Source organism: Macaca fascicularis, chromosome 3 (assembly GCF_037993035.2).
Source record: "Macaca fascicularis isolate 582-1 chromosome 3, T2T-MFA8v1.1".
NCBI classification, from domain to species: domain Eukaryota; kingdom Metazoa; phylum Chordata; class Mammalia; order Primates; family Cercopithecidae; genus Macaca; species Macaca fascicularis.
In genome coordinates, this window is record NC_088377.1 from 173,187,662 (window position 1) to 173,208,056 (window position 20,395).

Sequence of the window (20,395 nt, forward strand, 5' to 3'; positions counted from 1 at the left end):
AGAGACCCAGCTTCCATTTCGTGTGGCCAGGGTGTTGAGAACCTTTGTCCCTGGAGTCCCTGTGCTGAGTCATTAACACATGCGACAAATTCCAGCAGAAATGACCATTCACTAAGTTGCAAGTGACTTTCTCAGTCTTCTTCGCTTTTGTGCAAAGAAGACTGAGAATTCAGCCCTAGAGAATTCAGCTCTGGTTGTGAGTGCCTCTTTCCCAGGGTAGAAACTTCTGGAAAAGCAGATGAAGCCTTGTGGAATGGGGCTCTCTGCCTCTTCTGGGCAGTGACCCTCGATTCCCCTCACCTGTCCCTCCCAACACACCTGGGCTTCTTTGCAGTGACAGGTGTGTGTCTGGAGAGTGGAACGCAGGCTGTGGCTGCGGGATGTGGGGGTTGCAGAGGTGCACCCTGGGATCTGAAGAGCTGGCCCTGTCCTCCCATCTGGACGGGCAAGGAGCTCAGCCTCCTGGACTCTGTTTTCCAACTCATCTAATGGCAGTCCTCATTATTTCCTCATAGGATGGTTGAGACGGTCAAAAGGAAAGCAGGTGGGAAAACTCCTGGTGAAGCAGAAAGTGTTCCGCTGGCGGAGGTTTTATTTTTCCCTCATGAGGAGTGGACAGTGGAGGTGCGGGGACAGTGGGAGGGAAAGGCCTGGGCAGGCGTGTTTGGGAAAAGCTGATGAAGAGCACTTTGGAATTTGTAGATACCAGGAGAAAAAGGGGAGGAGTGCTGTTGGGGGCGGTTTGGGGTTGGAGGCTGAATAAGCAGGGTGTGGAGTGGGGCAGAAGAATCTAATGTGTCCCAAAGTGGAGGGATAGTGAGCAGTCGCTGCAGGTGTGGGGGGTGTGTGTGTGATGTTTTGTGTGTGTCATATGTGTTGTTGTGGTATATGTTGTGTGTGCTGTGGTGTATGGGAGCTATATTGTATATGTAGGCTGTGTATGCTGTGTGTTGTGTGTGTGGTGTGATATGTTTATCTGTTGTAGTGGTATGTGTTGTGGGGGTGTGTATTTGTGGTGTGTGTGGTGTGTGCTGTGGTGTTTTAGTGTTGTGTGATGTGTTTATCTGTTGTAGTGGTATGTGTTGTGGGGGTGTGTATTTGTGGTGTGTGTGGTGTGTGCTGTGTTGTTTTTGTGTTGTGTGATGTGTGTGTAAGGTTTATGTGTTGCATTATGTGTTGTGTGTATGCTGCGTGTGTTGTGTGTTGTCTGGTACATTGTATTGTGGGTGTGTTGTCGGGTGTGTGTTGTAGGGATGTGTGTGTTGTGTGTTATGTTGTGTTGTGGGTATGTGTGGTGAGTCGTCCATTGTGTGTTGTGTTGTGGGGTGTGTGATGTGTGTTGTGTGGTATGTTGTGTGTGTGTTGTGGGGTGTGTTGTATGGATGTGTGATGCGTTGTGTGGTACATCGTGCTGTGGGGTGTGTGTTGTAGGGGTGTGTGTGGTGTGTATGTGTGGTGTGTGTTGCGTGGTATATGGTCCATTCTGTTGTGGGATGTGTGTTGTAAGGGTGTTTGTGGTGTGTATTGGGTTGTGTTGTGGGCATGTGTGTTGTGTAGCGGATGTTGGGATGCATTGTGTGTTGTGGGTGTGAATTATAGGGGTGTGTGTGGCATGCGTTGTGTGGTATGTGGTACATTGTGTTGTGGGGTATGTGTTGTAGGGGTGTATGTAGTGTGTGTTGGGGCGTATATGTGTGGTGTGTGTTGGGTTGTGTTGGGGGTATGTATGTTGTGTAGTGTGTGTTGGGATGCATTGTGTGTGTTGTGGGGTGTGTGTTGTAGGGTTGTGTGTAGTGTGTGTTGGGGTGTATATGTGTGGTGTGTGTTGGGTTGTGTTGGGGGTATGTTGTGTAGTGTGTGTTGGGATGCATTGTGTGTGTTGTGGGGTGTGTGTTGTAGGGGTGTGTGTAGTGTGTTGGGGTGTATATGTGTGGTGTGTGTTGTGTTGTGTTGGGGGTATGTATGTTGTGTAGTGTGTGTGTTGGGATGCACTGTGTGTGTTGTGGGATGTGTGTTGCACGGTGTCCTCCTGGGCATGGTCCCACCTTGGCAGTGCTGCCTCTGCCTGGGCCGCCCTTTGGGCAGCTTCTCCTGAGCCCTGCCTGGCTTAGTTGGCCTGTGCCCGCCACCTGGTGGCCGAGAGTGGAAGGGCGACCGGGCGTCTCACCACGGCCATGGCTTGGGCGCATCCTCTTTTAAGAATAGGTCCTGTCCCCCTCTCTGCTTGTGTCTCTCCTCTTCAGCGTCTTGTCTCTACCTCCTTCTCTCACCTCTGTACCAAGGGGGTCGGATTTCTTCCTGGGTTTCCCCAAACGTCTCAACGTAAATGGGAGCGAAGTCTCCAAGGCTGCCTGCCTCCCAGGATGGTCGTGAGGATGACACGGATGAGGAGGGGGCTGTGACAGAGTGTGGCAGGTCAGAGGCCCCTCATGCATGACAGGATAGGTACAGGACCAGCTTGCAACCCCTCAGAATCAGGTGGCTATTGTGGAGCCGCCCCTTCAGGATCCCAGCACGGGTTCCGTCCCTGTCAGTTCATGGGAAAGGTGGCCAGGTGTCAGCAGTCAGGCATTTCTACTCCATGCAACACCCACCTGCTGTCTATTTTCTTTTTTTCTTTCTTTCTTTCTTTCTTTTTTTTTTTTTTGAGATGGAGTCTCATTCTGTTGCCCAGGCTGGAGTGCAGTGGCGCGATCTCAGCTCACTGCAAGCTCCACCTCCCAGGTTCATGCCATTCTTCTGCCTCAGCCTCCCGAGTAGCTGGGACTACAGGCGCCCACCACCATGCCCGGCTAATTTTTTGTATTTTCGGTAGAGACGGGGTTTCACCGTGTTAGCCAGGATGGTCTCGATCTCCTAACCTTGTGATCCACCCGCCTCGGCCTCCCAAAGTGCTGGGATTACAGGCGTGAGCCACCACGCTCAGCCCGCTGTCTATTTTCTATCAAGGATTTTCAAAACAAACAAGGGAATTATTGGAGATGCATAAAGTTACATTGTGTGGATTTACTAAGCAATTAAAGCAAATGCTGTGAGTAATTGCACATGTGCTGTCCAGGTGTTGTTCTGGTTTTAACTACTGATCCCTTCTCCCTAAAGAGCAGGCCCAGGTTCTTTAGACAGAGCTGCCTGGGCTGATAACTCTGCCCTAAGCGCGGGACGATTCCTTCATTCATTTGTACATTTGGTTACTGACGCAACAAGTATTCATTAAATACGCAGTACATGCCTGGCACTGTGCTAGATACTGGGGACAAAAAAGATGAACAAACACATCCTGCCCTCCAGGGTCCTGACTACAGCTAAGAGGCCACATCAAGATAAATTCTCCAAGAAGCCTGCATCAGGGGTTTCACCTGAACAAAGGCTGTGGTCCCAAAGCGTCTGACATGGGGGCCTTTAAGAGTTAGTGTTTCAGGAATTCACACACGGGTCTTTTCAGACTCATCTGTGTGAAACTCACATTCTGATGCTCTGAGATTCTGATACAATCAGTCTATGAAGCTCCTGGAAGCCAGGTGTGTGGCCCCTTTTTTAGAACGTGACTGGGATAGGAGAGTGGAGACAGGGCAGGGGATTTCAAGGCAACAGGCTTGTGCTGCTTGGGGAAGAGGAGCTCTCAGAGCAGCTGGGCGCCTTTGCTGATTGCTCTGGACCTAGGAGGCCAGGGCTCCACGCTCCGTGCTGTGGGCTCCCATAAGGCAGCAGTGGCCCCCACAGAGACAGTGGGGCCCTGCCAGTGGCAGCTTTGCTGTCTGGCACAAAGTAAGTGAGAGTTTAATGACGTTGCCATGATGTATTTCTTTTCTTGGGTTCCTGCTGCCTGCACCTGGCTGAAATACAGCGAGGTGGGCTGACGCTGCTGTGTTCTCTTGGTGTCGACGGTCATAGCTCCTTGGTCTGACTGGCCTGACTTGACTGGATCACAGAAAAAGCTGCTTATTCATCTAAACAGGCCAATGTCACCAGCAAGACTGACATGGGAAACAAAGCGACCCTGTATCTATGGCTCATTTCCAAAAGGATGTTCTATAAACATTAACTCAAGGTAATTTATAATATTAACAATACAATATAATTAATATAACAATATTATATATAATATATAATCAATATAATCATAACACAATATAAAATTAATATAATGTTATAATACAATTAATATTTACACTATAATACAATTAATATTTATGCCATATTATAATATAGTTAATTTTTATAATATTTATGAAAATTTCAAATGCAGAGAGAGAAAAAATGAGAAGATGAGAAAAATGAGAGATTGATGGTCAAGTTAAATTAGGATATATTGGTAAAACATAATTTAAGTTGTAGAAATAGTTAAACAGTGTTTTTGAAGTAGCTACCCAGATGTTTTGATAAAATCAAAGGTGGGGGTTGCATTCAGCATTTCCCAGGTGCATTTGGTCATGGAGTCCTTCCTGGGAACCACCTCTCCACACTACAGTTTGGGGAATGTCAGTTTGGGAAACTCTTCTCTATGGTTTTACCTTCTTCTTCTCCACCAGCATCTGCTGCAAAAAGAATAAATCAGTAAGACTTTGGCTGGGTGTGGTGGATCACGCCTGTAATCCCAGCACTTTGGTAGGCTGAGGCGGGTGGATCATGAGGTCGGGAGATCGAGACCATCCTGGCTAACACGTTGAAACTCCGTCTCTACTAAAAATACAAAAAAATTAGCCGGGTGTGGTGGTGGGCAACTGTATTCCCAGCTACTCAGGAGGCTGAGGCAGGAGAACGGCGTGAACCCGGGAGGCAGAGCTTGTACTAAGCAGAGATTGTGCCACGGCACTCCAGCCTGGGCAACAGAGCGAGATTTGTCTCAAGAAAAAAAAAAAACAGTAAGACTTCAAGCCCTGCTGGCATTCTCCACAAGGGTGTTACCACCCGAAGGGGACGAAATTGGCTCCTGAAGAGTAAAAAAATCTATTTTTTCTTTCTTTTTTTTTTTTTTTTTCCTTAGAGACAGGGTCTTGCTCTGTTGCCCAGTCTGGAGTACAGTGATCTCACTGCAACCTCAAATTCCTGGGCTCAAGTGATCCTCCCATCTTAACCTCCCAAGTAGCTGAGACTACAGGTGCATGCCAACATGCCTAGCTAATTTTAAAAACTTTTTGTAGAGACGGGGTCTTGCTATGTTGCCCAGGCTGGTTTCAAACTCCTGGCTTCAAGCAATCTTCCTGCCTCAACCTCCCAAAGTGTTGGGATTACAGGTGTGAGCCACTGTGCCCGGCCCAATTCTTATTTTTTAAATGTATAAAGCATAGATACACATTCAGTCCATAAGCTGATATGTGGTCTATCTGTAGTATTAACGTTGCATAAAGGAGGGAGTATTAAGGGAAAAAATGTCTACAAAGGCTCCATAGGAGGGCGATTACAAAAAGAAAAGAAAACACTGAAAAATGCTGACATAGAGGCATTTCAGTTGGTGAAATGGAGTTTGGTGAGGCTCTGCCACTGTGCACCTTGGGGTGAGTTGTCTACCTTTTTGAGCTTCAGGTTTCTAATCTGGGAAATGAAGACTTTTGCCACCTCATAAGATTGCGGTGAGCTTTAACGAGACGAGAATAGTGCCTGACAAACAGGAGGTGTTTGGAAAACGGAGGCTGCAGATAGACCTTTAATCCTGAAACTTTGCTGTCTGCTCGCAGTTAAGTTGTAGCACAGTCAGCCAACATACCACCATGTTGGGCTCGTCCACCTTTAAGGCTGTAGACGGATGGATAAAGGCACAGGGAGCTTGGTATAGACAGGCTGAAGGAAAAGGACCTGAGAAACTACTATTTTACAGCTTACAAAGTAAACCAGGAAAGCAACAGCCTGGGGGGATCACTGCTGGGTGCTAAGCTGCTCCTGGCCACCAGGGTCCCAGACCTGGAATCAGATACTTCATCTTTGAGGCCCACCCTGCATGTACCCTGATATCAGAGGCTGGGATAGACACTGAGGCGGGCGGGACAGGCCAAGGCAGGAAATGTCTGCTGGATCTAAAAATAGTGTTGGGAGGGAACAGGAAACAGAAACTTTGGGCCAACATGGAAATGCTTTCTGAATTGTCAGGAAATCAGGACTAGAGATGCAGGGGCAGCAACCACCCTGCAGGAACACTGCAACTCCCTGTGAACTCTCTGGAAAGAACTGGAGAGAGCCAGAGTTGGGTGGGCTGGGGAGGGGTGTTCCAACTGAGAAACACCAGGCTCACCTTTGCGTAGTTCCTAACACAGCACTTTTGTGTCCTGTTGATCTTATTTATTTATTTATGAGACGGAGTCTCGCTTTGTCGCCCAGGCTGGAGTGCAGTGGCGCCATCTCGGCTCACCGCAAGCTCCGCCCCCCAGGTTCACGCCATTCTCCTGCCTCAGGCTCCCGAGTACCTGGGACTACAGGCGCCCGCCACCATGCCTGGCTAATTTTTTTGTATTTTTAGTAGAGACGGTATTTCACCGCATTAGCCAGGATGGTCTCCATCTCTTGACCTCATGATCCACCCACCTCAGCCTCCCAAAGTACTGGGAATACAGGTATGAGCCATTGCGCCCGGCCATATTTTTTGAGACGGAGTCTTGCTCTGTCACCCAGGCTGGAGGGTAGTGGTGTGATTTTGACTCACTGCAACCTCCGCCTCCAGGGTTCAAGTGATTCTCCTGCCTCAGCCTCCTGAGTAACTGGGATTTCAGCGCATGCCACCATGCCCGGCTAATTTTTTGTAGTTTTAGTAGAGATGGGGTTTTACCATGTTGGCCAGGCTGGTATCGAACTCCTGACCTCAAAGTGCTGGGATTACAGGAGTGAACCACCGCACCTGGCCCCTGTTGATCTTTAATTGCATGTAGATGTCATTCCTTATTGGGTTGACCAATAGTCCTGGTTTGTCCAGGACTGAGTAGGTTCCTGGGACATGGAACTTTTTTTTTTTTTTTTTTGAGACTGAGTCTCACTCTGTTGCCCAGGCTGAAGTGCAGTGGTTCAATCTTGGCTCACTGGAACCTTCACCTCCCAGGTTCAGGTGATTCTCCCATCTCAGCCTCCTGAGTAGCTGGGACTACAGGCGGCCGGGCACCCCCATGGCTAATTTTTGTATTTTTAGTAGAGATGGGTTTTCACCATGTTGGCCAGGCTAGTCTTGAACTCCTGACCTCAGGTGATCCACCTGCCTCAGCATCTGAAAGTGCTGTGATTACAGGCATGAGCCACTGTGCCTGGCAACTTTGAGTTTTAAAAGTGGTGTGAGTACTAGCAAACTGACAAGTTGTTTACTTTCTTTACACAGAATGCTCAAGTGTCTTAAAGCATTAGTGCAGTGGGTTCAATCTTGCCTGCCCAGAGAGTCACCTGGGTGGTTATTAAAAATCCCCCAGGCCCAGGCTGCACTCCAGACCTGTTGAATTAGTCTCTGGAGCGGTACCTAGGTGTCTGTGTTTCTTTTCTTTTCTTTCTTTTCTTTTTTTTTTTCTTGAGACGGAGTTTCACTCTTGTTGCCCAAGGCTGGAGTGCAATGGCACCATTCCGACTCACTGCTCACTGCAACCGCTGCCTCCCAGGTTCAAGCGATTCTCCTGCCTCAGCCTCCCAAGTAGCTGGGATTACAGGCTCCTGCCACCATGCCTGGCTAATTTTTGTATTTTTAGTAGAGATGGAGTTTTGTCATGTTGGCCAGGCTGGTCTCGAACTCCTGACCTCAGGTGATCCACCCACCTGAGCCTCCCAGAGTTCTGGGATTACAGGTGTGAGCCAGCACACCTGGCCTGCAAAATTTATTTTTAAGTTGTGTCCCCAGACTCTACTGCAGACCACTGAGCCGAGATCGCGCCACTGTACTCCAGCCAGGGTGACAGAGCAAGATTCCTTCTCCAAAAAAAAAAAAAAAGTTTTGCAAGGGTTCCCCTGGGCACACTTTGAGAAACACTGACCTAGAGTTTTATTCCCTATAGATCTTCTAGATTTGAACAGAAAGGGATGTTTTGATCAATCCAATTAAAACATTTATTAGGCCAGGCATGGTGGTTCATGATGGTAACCCCAGGGTTTTGGAAGGCTGAGGTGGGAGGAACGCTTGAGGTGAGGAGTTGGTGACCAGCTAGAGAAACATAGCAAGACTCTGTCTCTATAATTTTTTTAAAAATCAGCCAGGTGTGGTGTTGTGTACTTGTCTCAACTACTCGGGAGGCTGAGGGGGGAGGATCACTTGAGCCTAATAGTTTAAATGAAACCAGCCTGGGTGATAGCCAGACCGCGTCTCTCCAAACAAACAAACAAACAACAATAACAAAAAATACTCACACAGTGAAGGACTGCTGAAGGGGGTTACAAAGATGACTCAATCAAGGTTGCTATTCTTTTTTTTTGAGACAGGATCTGGCTCTGTTGCCCAGGGTGAAGTGCAGTGATCATGGCTCACTGCAGCCTTGATCTTCCAGGTTCAAACCATTCTCCCACCTCAGCCTCCCAAGTAGCTGGGACCATAGGTTTGTGACACTATGCCCTGTTAATTTTTTTTAATGTTTTGTGGACATGGGATCTCACTATGTTGCCCAGGCTGATCCTAAATTGCTGACCTCAAGTGATCCTCCCCACCCGGCCTCCCAAAGTGCTGAGATTACAGGCATGAGCCACTGCTCCTGGCCCAAGTTTGCTATTCTAAATTCAATTCACTTTATTTGTTTTAAAAATTATTTTTTTAAAAACAGAGATGGGGGAGTCTTGCTATGTTGGCCAGGTTGGTCTCGAACTCTTGGCCTCAAACAATCCTCTTGCCTCAGCCTTCCAAAGTGCTAAGAATACAGGCATGAGCCACCATGCATGTCCAACAATTCACTTTTAAGGAGCAAGAGAGGTGCACATCAGGACAGCTGGTAACGAGAATCACCCCTGGAGGCAAACCTAGTATTGACAGATAAAAAGGCACTGAGTTGAGAGTCAGAACTCCTGGGTCATCATCACACCCCTAATATTAATGAGCTATGCATGTGATCCTTGGAAAATGACCCCCCTTTCCTTGTCCTCATCTTCTTTTTCTGCAAATTGCAAGGCTTGAAATACCTGACTTCTTTTTTTTTTTTTTTTTTTTTTTGAGACGGAGTCTCGCTCTGTCACCCAGGCTGGAGTGCAGTGGCCAGATCCTAGCTCACTGCAAGCTCCACCTCCCGGGTTCACGCCATTCTCCTGCCTCAGCCTCCCAAGTAGCTGGGACTACAGGCGCCCGCCACCTCGCCCGGCTAGTTTTTTGTACTTTTTAGTAGTGACAAGGTTTCACCGTATTAACCAGGATGGTCTCGATCTCCTGACCTCGTGATCCGCCCGTCTCGGCCTCCCAAAGTGCTGGGATTACAGGCTTGAGCCACCGCGCCCGGCCGAAATACCTGACTTCTAAGGCTTCATCTTGTCTGACACTTTGGGATTCTGAAGCTGGACACCATGTCTTCTCTAGCGTGAACCCCGAAAAACTGAGACAGGTCTCAGCTAATTTAGAAAGTTTGTTTTGCCAAAGTTGAGGACGCGCACCTGTGACACAGCCTCAGGAGGTCCTGATGACACGTGGCCAAGGTGATCAGAGCACAGTTTGGTTTCATACATTCTAGGGAGACATGAGATGTCAATCAACATATGCAAGATGAACATTGGTTTGGTCTGGAAAAGCAGGACAACTAGAAGCAAAGGTGGGAGGCTCGAAGCAGGGAGGGGGCTTCCAGGTCATGGGTAGATAAGAAACAAATGGTTGCATTCTTGTGCATTTCTGATTAGCCTCTCCAAAGGAGGCAATCAGATACACATTTATCTCAGTGAGCAGAGGGGTGACTTTGAATAGAATGGGACCGGGTTGGCCCTAAGCAGTTTCCAGCTTGACTTGTCCCTTTAGCTTAGTGATTTGGGGGCCCCAGGATTTATTTTTCCTTTCATATGAGAGAGCAAGTATGTAGGGCTCTGGGCAAATAATTCCCATGCTGTGGACAAACTACTTGTATTTTGCAAATAAGTGGCAATGCTTTGGCTAAGAAGAGAATACATTCACTTGGGGAGAAGAGAGGTAAAGTCGTAGGGTCCCACATGGAGAATGATGAGGGGGAGAACCTAGGGATTCCAGAGTTGAGCTGACAGCAGCATTTGTTGCAGGCGGGAGAGGGAGAGAATGGGGGCTTGCTGCACACGTATTAGTCTGCTAAGGCTGCCATAATACAGTGCCACAAACTGGGTGGCTTAAAAAGAAACTTATTTGGAGGCTTTCTAGGTCTGAGATCAAGGTGTAGGCAGAGCCACACTCCCTCTGAAGGCACCAGGGAGAGATCTGTTCCAGATCTTCCTCCTAGCATCTGCTAGTTCTTGGTTTGTGAAATATTGCATGTTCTCCCTCTGTTTAAATTTCTCCTTTTTATAAGTTGTATTGGGTTAGGGGCCCACTCTACTCTAGTATGACTCATCTGGACTAGTTCCATTTGCAATGACCTGCTTTCCAAATAAGGCTACATGCTGAAGTACTGGGGGTTAGAACTGCAGCACAAAAATTTTGGGGGAAAATAAATAACTCCACCTGTAACGGTGGCGATGCACTGCAGCTGCCACTAAACAGGGCTCAATTTCTTTTTTTTTTTTTCGAGACAGAGTCTCGCTCTGTCGCCCAGGCTGGAGTGCAGTGGCTGGATCTCAGCTCACTGCAAGCTCCGCCTCCTGGGTTCACGCCATTCTCCTGCCTCAGCCTCCCAAGTAGCTGGGACTACAGGCACCCACCACCTCGCCCGGCTAGTTTTTTGTATGTTTTAGTAGAGACGGAGTTTCACCGGGTTAGCCAGGATGGTCTCGATCTTCTGACCTCGTGATCCGCCCGTCTCGGCCTCCCAAAGTGCTGGGATTACAGGCTTGAGCCACCGCGCCCGGCCACAGGGCTCAATTTCTAAAGAAAGTTCAGAGGTTCACAAGGGCGGTGCTTCCAAATATGCATTTATTAGTGGAGCAGAATATAGTATAGCTGCAATATCAAAGTAGGAGTGTCATCACAGCCAAAGGCTGTGCCTCCCAGTAAGGGGTCTGGAGAAGCCAAGTCCAAGGTTTTTTTTTTTTTTTTCTTTCTCTTGCCCAGGCTGGAGTACAGTGGCATAATCTCGGCTCACTGCAAGCTCTGCCTCCCGGGTTCACGCCATTCTCCTGTAGTCCCCAGCAGCTGGGACTACAAGCACCCACCACCACGCCCGGCTGATTTTTTGTATTTCTAGTAGAGATGCGGTTTCACTGTGTTAGGCAGGGTGGCCTCGATCTCCTGACCTTGTGATCCACCCGCCTTGGCCTCCCAAAGTGCTGGGATTACAGGCGTGAACCACCACACTGGAACTTTGTGGTGGTTATTTACATATTAAATGTCTGCTTTATAGTTCAGGGGTCTCTTGAGGAATCAGTATGCCCATTTACCTGTTGTGTGTGTGTGTGTGTGTGTGTGTGTGTGTGTGTGACTTAAGAGCAAAATTGTAGTTGTGGGGGCCTGGAGTTCTGGAATTTTTGCAATGGTTACACTTTTTGTTATGTGTGAAGCTGAGACCTTGCATGGTTAAGAAGTTGGAAAGACCACCAAATGAGGACTGAGTCCCAGCTGGGTCCTTTATTAACCATCTGACCCTAGCAAATTGTTTCTTTGCGCCTCAATTTCTTCTGTAAAAGCAGAGAACATATTGCGTACCTTCCAGGAGTAAATGCAACAGTGGATGTGAAAGTCCTTTTTGATCTACGAAGCTCTGTGCAAGGGCAGGGTACTAGTCCTGCTGTTATTCTTCAACGTAACATTGTTTCCATGGGAAAGCTCAATCTGCTTTATGACAATTGGATTTACAACGTAGTTTCCAGGAATGCATTTGTCTCAAAGCAGTCTTTGGCCAAGAGCAACATAACCTGACCCAGGGATAAAATGCACTGTAGCAAAAGGCAGGAACTGCCCGTGCAGGTTTTAACAGCAAAAGAGAGAGAGAGAAAAAAAAAAACTTTTACAAGCTATAGTACTCATCTTGCCTTACCTTGTCCATCTATAGTTAAGTCCTTATATTAGTTAGGGTTCTCCAGAGAAACAGAAAAAAAGAGGGTGTATTAGTCCATTCTTATGCTGGTATAAAGAATTACCTGAGACTGGATCATTTATTTAAAAAGAGGTTTAATTGATTTACAGTCCCAAAGGCTTAACAGGAAGCATGGTTAGGAGACCTCAGGAAACTTACAATCATGGCGGAAGCAAGCACATCTTTACCATGGTGGAGCAGGAGAGAAGTGGGGGAAGTGCCACACTTTAAACCATCAGATCTCATGAGAACTCACTCACTATCATGAGAACATCATGGGGAAAATCCGCCCCCATGATCCAGTCACCTCCCACCAGGTCCCTCCTCTGACATGTGGGGATTACAATTCGAGAAGAGATTTGGGTGGGGACACAGAGCCAAACCATATCAGAGGGTCTCTCTCTCTTTCAAGGATTTGACTCGGGCAATTGTGGAAACTAGTAAATTCAAAATCTTTGGGATAGGCCAGCAGGCTGCTGACCCAGGGAGGAGCTGCAGTTTAAATCCTAAGGCAGTCTGAATGACACCTTTGTCCATGTCACTGATCTTTCTGGCAAGGAACCACCTACCATGTGGCCGGTGGGATGAAGGAGAAGGCTGACCAAGATGAATCCTCCTCATGTACTGCCATGTTGACTGCTCAGGCTGTGGTCCAGAGGGGCAAGGAGCTGGGCATCACTGCCTTACACATCAAGCTCCTGGCCACAGGAGGAAATAGGACCAAGACCCCTGGACCTGGGGTGTGGTTGGTCCCCCGAAACCTTGCCCGCTCACGTATGAAGATCTGGTAGATTGAGGACATCACCCCCAGCCGCTCTGACGGTATCTTCCAGAAGGAGGGTTGCTGTGTTCACTGTTTGTGAACAGGACTCCTCAAATTGTTTGCTGTGAATAAATTGCCTTTGTGTAAACTAAAAACCAAACAAAACCAAAAAACAACACCAGTCTTTTGGCAGAATTCCCTCTTGGTTGGGGTAGGTCAGTCTTTGCTCTACTCAGGCCTTCAAACTGATTGGCTGAGGCCTGCCCACGTTGCAGAGGGTAACCCACTGTACTCAATGCCTACTGATTTAAACGTTTGTCTCATCTAAAAAATATCTCCACAGAAACATCTAGAATAATATGTTTCATGAAATATCTGGGTGCCATGGCCCAGCCAAGTTGACACATAAAATTCACCATCCCGGCCACCCTCTTTGTCCCTCTCTGATGCCCTTCTTGTCACCACATCCTCCCCAGGGATGTAGCAACTATCCTGATGTTGGAGTATTTCCTTCTCGCTTATGTTTCTGTATGATTACTACAAAGGTTTGTATATCAATAAGGCAGGTAAAGTGGAAGTTCCAGCTGAGGCACCCAGACAATAGATGAGAAGTGAGGTCCTGTTGGAGGATTTATGAAGGAAGACCAGCTGAACAACCCCTAACCCTCATCCACCATGAGAGTATAAATGAGTCAGAGATTCGAGATTTGAGGAGGATTTATGGCATCATCTCCTGTTAGTGAGCTCCAAGGTACATGCTCTCCAAAGGGGAGAGGTCAGAAGGGCCTACCTCCCACCTCAAGCCTGGATGAGCATCCTCTGCACTTTTTTTTGGGTGTTCAGGGGACAAGTGCCAGACTCTCACTTGAGAAATCTAAAGGGTGATGATATGATTTGGCTGTGTCCCCACCCAAATCTCATCTTGAATTGTGATCCAAATTGTAATCCCCATGTATTGAGTGAGGGACCTGATGGGAGGTGGTTGGATCATGGGGGCTGTTTCCCCCATACTGTTCTTGTGATAGTGAGTGTGTTCTCATGAGATCTGGTTGTTTGATAAGTGTCTGGTGCTTTCCCCTTCTCTCTCTCTCTCTCTCTCTCTCTGACCACCATGTAAGACATACCTTGCTTCTGCTTCATCTTCTGCCATGATTGTAAGTTTCCTGAGGCCTCTCCAGCCATGCAGAACCATGAGTCAGTTAAACTTCTTTTTTTTTTTTTTGAGATGGAGTTTCACTCTTGTTGCCCAGGCTGGAGTGCAATGGTGCGATCTCGGCTCACTGCAACCTCTGCCTCCCGAGATGAAGCGATTTTCCTGCCTCAGCCTCCTGAGTAGCTGGGATTACAGGCACCCGCCACCACACCTGGCTAATTTTGTATTTTTAGTAGAGACAGGGTTTCTCCATGTTGGTCAGGCTGGTTGTGAACTCCCGACTTCAGGTGATCCACCCACCTCTACCTCCCAAAGTGCTGGGATTACAGGCATGAACACCTTGCCCTGCAATTAAACCTGTTTTGTTTGTAAATTACCCAGTCTCAGGTAGTATCTTTATGGACTAACAAAGGTGGTCACTGGTTGACCAGCTACTTTAAAGGTAGAACCAAGGTAGGTGGCTTCACTGGGGGTCCCTGCACTCCCATAGTTTGCCAGAGTGAAGAACATGAGACCAGTTGTGCCACGAGTGCAAGAGCGCTGCAGAGGATCTTCTAGAGCCCATGGAGAAGATGGCCTGGGGGAGAAGAATAAAGAGACTTCTGCAGATAGAAGCTGGGGACATTCCTGATTCTCAGGGCTGTGGAGGGAGTCAGTGACCAGCTAGATAAGACATGCACTGGTCATTATCAGGAGACTGGGAGCTCTAAAGATCCCTGAAGACCCTGAAAACTCATGGCAGCATCCATGAGAGTCACCTTTAACCATTTCCTAGGCTACAGAGGATGATGCCAGTATTGGTCAAGTAAGAACTTCCTGCCCCTTTCCCTTCCTCTCCCTTCTCTGATCTGGAGGGGTCAGAAACTAGGGTTGGCAAGGTGGGGGAGGAGTCAGTCTCTTTCTCCACTGGATTGGCTCTTCTGTAGCTGGCCTGAGCTGCATAGTTTGTAAGCATTCCCTCCCCTCCCGGGGCAGAGTGTAGAGTGTACTTCCCCACCCCATTGGTATTGGGCTTGGCCATGTGACTTGCCAGAGGGCTGTGGGCTGGTGTCACATGAATAGAGGCTTGCAGTGCCCTTGCACTGGAGACTTTCCTCTTGTGCCTCTGCCATCATCAAGAGAACATTTCCCAGGTAGACCGGTGTTCCTAAAGAATAAGACACCTGGAGCGTCTTCTTTTTTTTTTTGAGATGGAGTTTCACTCTTGTTGCCCAGGTTGGAGTGCAATGGTGTGATCTTGGCTCACTGCAATCTTCACCTCCTGGGTTCAAGCAATTCTCCTGCCTCAGCTTCCCGAGTAGCTGGGATGACAGGCATCTGCCACCACACCCAGCTAATTTTGTATTTTTAGTGGAGACGGAGTTTCTCCATGTTGTTCAGGCTGGTCTCAAACTCTCGACCTCAGGTGATCCACCTGCCTCAGCCTCCCAAAGTGCTGGGATTATAGGTGTGAGCCACTGTGCCTGGCCAACACCTGGAGCTTCTTCCAATGGAGCTCATGCTTAGTGCTGAGCCAGCCCGTATCAGCGCAGCCACTCCACTGACCCTCAGACTTGCCAGCTAGAAATGGAAGCTTATTTCTGTGGGTCATTGAGCTTTGGGCTGGTTTATTATGTAGCATAGTTATGGCAATAATTGACTGATAAAAGGAGTAACCAAATACAGTAAAAAGTTATGATGATTACATTAAAACATTATTTATTAACTGGAGGACATTGTTTACTGGATAGAACTGCCTAAATTTCTCTGGGGTGAAGGAAGAACATGCCTAACTAAATAAATTTAAAGGAACATTAATGGAGAACAATAAAGTTGCTTTATGATTATATCCATGAGTCCTGCTTGTTCAATTCAACAGTTACAGGTACTTCTATGAGCACTATGTTATAATGCTGCATATATTTACAAATTTACACGAATAGCATCATGCTGTATTCTACAAATTGCCCTTTCCACTCAATGTTATATTTTTGAGATTTATCCAGGTTGATGCTTGTAATTCTAGTTTTTCATTTAAATTGTTAAAAATATTTCATTATGGGCCAGGTATGGTGGCTCACACCTGTACTCCCAGCACTTTGGGAGGCCAAGGCGGGCGGATCTCTTGAGGCTGGGAGTTTGAGACCAGCCTGGACAACATGGTAAAACCCCATCTCTACTAAAATACGAAAATTTTCTGGGTGTGGTGGCACATGCCTATAATCCCAGCTACTCGGGAGGCTGAGGCAGGAGAATCGCTTGAACCTGGGAGGCAGCGGAGGTTGCAGTTAGCTGAGATCACGACACTACACTCCAGCCTGGGCAACAGAGTGAGACTCTGTCTCTCAAAAAAAAAAAATCATTATGCAAATATACCACATTTAAAAAAATCCACTGTCGCAGTGATGGACACTTGAGTTGTCCCCACTCCATGTTTTGCTATTACAAAATATGTGTCAAGAACCATGCTTGTATTGAGTTTTCCTGGTCATATATATGTGAGTCTCTCAAGGATATATATCTAAAGCTGAATGGCAATCATTGATGCTGTTTACCATGTACCAAATTTCCATTTTTCCTCTTGCTGGACCCAAGACACAATTGTACTCCCTGTCCCCTTGATGTTAGACCTAGCTAAGTGACATCTTTGGCCAATGAGATATAAGTGGGGGTGGTAAATGTCACTCACAGGTGGAAGCTCTTAGAATCTAGTATGGGATTCTCCCTTTCCTTCCTACTGCCACAATCCCAGACTCAAGCGATCCTCCCACCCCAGGCTCCCAAGTAGCTGGGACCACAGTTGTGCAGCCACATGCCCAACTCATTTTTTATTTTTTATTTTTTGTAGACCCAGGGTCTCCCTATGTTGCCAAGGCTGGTCTCGAACTCCTAGGCTCAAGCAATCCTCCTGCCTTGCCCTCCCAAAGTGCTGGGATTGACTCATCTGGGTGGTGAGGCTGCATCCTCCTCCTTCTGGTGAGTAGAACAGCATGGAGCTCTGCTCCTAGCTAACCCATGATGGATACGTAGCATGAGGAAGAGATCTATCTTGATTTTAGCTCCTGAGATTTAGTTTATCTTGTTCAGTCAGCATAACCTTCCATTCTGTCTGAAACATAAATCAGTAACTGCAGAGCAGCACTCCTTCAGCAAAACACTTGTTCATGGTGCTGGCTTAGGTGCTGTGTGATGTGCAGTGAGAAAACACAGAAGGCTGGAGAAATAGTCACCCACATTACGCAGCGGAGAAACATTATGTACAGCAGCACTTGTAGGAATTTGAGAGGTAGATAATTTACCTAATGAACTTACAGATTTAGGGAAAGAGTCTGGAAAGCAGAATTTTGTTGTTGTCGTTGTTTTGAGACAAGGTCTCATGCTGTCATCCAGGTTGGAGTGCAGTGGTACAATCACAGTTCACTGCAGCCTTGACCTCCCAGGCTCAAGTTATCCTCCCACCTTAGCCTCCCAAGTAGCTGGGACCACAGGTGCATGATACCACACCAGGCTAATTTTTTTTTTTTTTTTTGTAAAGACAGGGTTTTACCCTGTTGCTTAGGTTGGTCTAGAATTCCTGGGCTCAAGCGATCCTCCTGCCTCAGCCTTCCAAAGTGCTGGGACTACAGGCATGAGCCACTGCATTTGGTCAGCAGAATATTGTGTGTTACTTACTCTTGACAATGCTTGGCAAGGTATTAAAAGAAAGAGATGAGTTCAGGAAAGAGTTGGCCAATGTACACCCCTTTTAGGTCTGGAAAAAGCAAATGCTTCTTATCTCCAAACAGTCAAAGATAAAATTGAGAAAGGCTTGGACAAAGAATGATGAAAATTTAGTTTTGTAAGCAAGGATTAAATCACAGCCATAGATGTTACGCCCATTTAAAAAATCTCTGGATGTATTAAGGCATCTTTTAGTAATGGTCCCTGTTCTAGCAATTAGACAAAATGTACCAGGGAAAAAGATTAAGGGTGTGGACCAAACTATCTTCAATTAAATCTAGAGTGGCATGGTAGAAAGAAAGTAAAGAAATATAGCTAACAGGAGATTTATTTATAAAGGAAGTTTGACCCCTAGCATTACCTGGAATCAAATGATAAGAGACTAAGGGTTTTGAGAAAATTATACATGCTGCCAAAGAACCACTGACCTCATCTAGACTTCATTTGAATCTCAAAACAAACTTTGGATCCTCCAGACAATGTGCTTAGGAGGATGCTCTGCCCATAAGGAGAGCCTATCTTCCGGGTTCCCCTGCAATTGTGGCCAAAGATGGTAGAAAAGGGCTATCTCTTGAAGGGTAAGCTCAGGCCTACAGAGAATGTTCCAGGAGATGAAGTCAAGACCTAATCAAGAATGCACTTTATCCCTGGGGAAGAATACTCTGAGATTTCAGAATTGCTGTGACCCATTATTCTCTTTTCTGAATGGGAGTGTTTACTGCCATTTTCTTGTCCCATGGTTCAACATTAAATATTGGTACATTGGCAAAGACAGCTTATCTTTTTAGTCTTCTAATAAAGAGACATTGACTCAAGATCTAGAGATAACTACTCATCACTTTGATGTAAAAATTACTGTGAAAAATTGATATCTTGGGCTTTAAGCTTGATGCCTTGTTGGGATGGGGCCTTTCAGTTATCTCCCTTGAGAAAGGAAGAGTATATTTCCATCCAGGAATAAGAGTAGACCAAATATTGGCTTTTGAATGAGGTTAGACTGTGTGAGTCATTATTGCTGTTCACCAGTATTTCTGATTCTCTTCTTAGCTATTGTTCCAGATGGGTTGCTCAGGTCTGACATTGGTCATGCAAAGCATTGAATGAATTCTACAATGTCACAAGACATGCATAAAGAAATAGGAGCTATTTTATAAAAGGACAAACTCACAAGACCAGGGTTAGCAAGGCTTCATGCGTACAGTCTCTCTCGGTGATGCCAGGGCCAGACCACCTGCCCTCAGGGCTGGGGGTTCATTCCAGTGGAAAGCTTCTTCCACACTGCAGTGTCTCTTTCTGTAGGGAAAGTATAAGAGTGTAGCTTTATTAGAGGGGAGACACAAGATGCTTAGTGCTAGGCAGTCTGGATTTGGGGTGCTGGGCTTATCAGATTTGTCTAAGGACCTTGAGCCTTGTGGGATGTTACAGTCATCTCTGATCGGGGAGGAAGAAGATACCAGTGCAGGAAGATGAGCTGGGCACTGCCCCTCTAGCTGGGAAAAGGGAAAATCTATCCAGTACTAACCAGCTTGCTGTCTGGAAAACCTGCGGTGAGTGCCTTGGGTTGCATTTCTCCATGCCATTGAAGATAGAAGCATCCATATGACTTGCTTTGGCCAATGAATGTGAGCATTTGAAGCCTCCCTGAGCCTGTATGCAACTTACCTTTTTCTTCTCCCTACTATGGTCACTGTTGAAGTTGCAGAAAATGAGCCTCCATCAGCCTGTGTCCCCGCATGAGGACAGTTTGAAACAGACACTCCAGCTGAGCTGGGAGAGACGAGCAGCATGAGGCAGAAATAAACCTTCGTTGTCTTATACTGTTGATTATTTGTGAGTTTGTTTGTTTGTTGTTTTGAGATGGAGTCTTGCTCTGTCACCTAGGCTGGAGTGCAGTGGTGCAATCTCAGCTCACTGCAAGCTCCGCCCCCTGGGTTCAAGAGATTCTCCTGCCTCAGTCTCCCTAGTAGCTGGGATTACAGGCACGTGCCACCACACTTGGCTAATTTGTTTTGTGTTTTTTTTTTTTTTTTCTATTTTTAGTAGAGACAGGGTTTCACCATGTTAGCCAGGATGGTCTCAATCTCCTGACCTCGTAATCTGCCCGCCTCGGCCTCCCAAAGTGCTGGGATTACAGGCGTGAGCCACCGTGCCCGGCCTGTGAGTTGTTTTTAACAGCAGTATCACTGTCCTAGTCTATCCTGACCAATACGAATGAATCTTCTGAGTGATGGGGTACGCACATCCTTGGCCTTCCTAGATATTGCCAAATTGCCTTCCAGAGTAATTGCTTCAGGCAGTGCTATTCCTTACAGGAGAGATAACTCGGAGCTTTTCTTTTCTTAAACTCCTACCCTGCAACGGTCATCGTTGGATTCCAGTTGGTCTTTGAGTTGCTACTTGTCATCCTGGGTCTCAGGCAAGAGTGGGATAGACCTGTTAAGGAGGGAAGAAGAGTGAGAATCTAGGCAGATTGGATGAAGACTGAAAACCTGGCAGGTCTGAAATCAGAGAGGTCAGCTGAGACAGGGAGAAATGAGTGTCCAAGGTCTGGTCAAAGAGGGCCCAGGCCAGGTCAGCTGAGAGCTGCCTGGAATGCACACTTGGAGCCTGGAGAACAAAAGACGCATCAGGGGCCCAGGCCAAGGGCTTGGGCAACCAGGTGTCAGGATTCAGGCAAGGGTTTTGGTACAAGGTAAGGGGATCCCCAGCAGGGATGGAGCAGAG

General features: G+C 47.0%; 1 long non-coding RNA gene across 1 annotated transcript; it reads left to right on the top strand.

Annotated features, from left to right (window-relative positions):
* The first annotated feature begins 414 nt into the window (after window positions 1-414).
* On the top strand, window positions 415-19,493 carry LOC135969923 (uncharacterized). The gene is made up of 4 exons (XR_010585280.1): window positions 415-544; window positions 3,845-4,048; window positions 16,800-16,927; window positions 19,368-19,493. It is a non-coding gene; the product is annotated as an uncharacterized lncRNA (long non-coding RNA).
* Window positions 19,494-20,395: the final 902 nt, after the last annotated feature.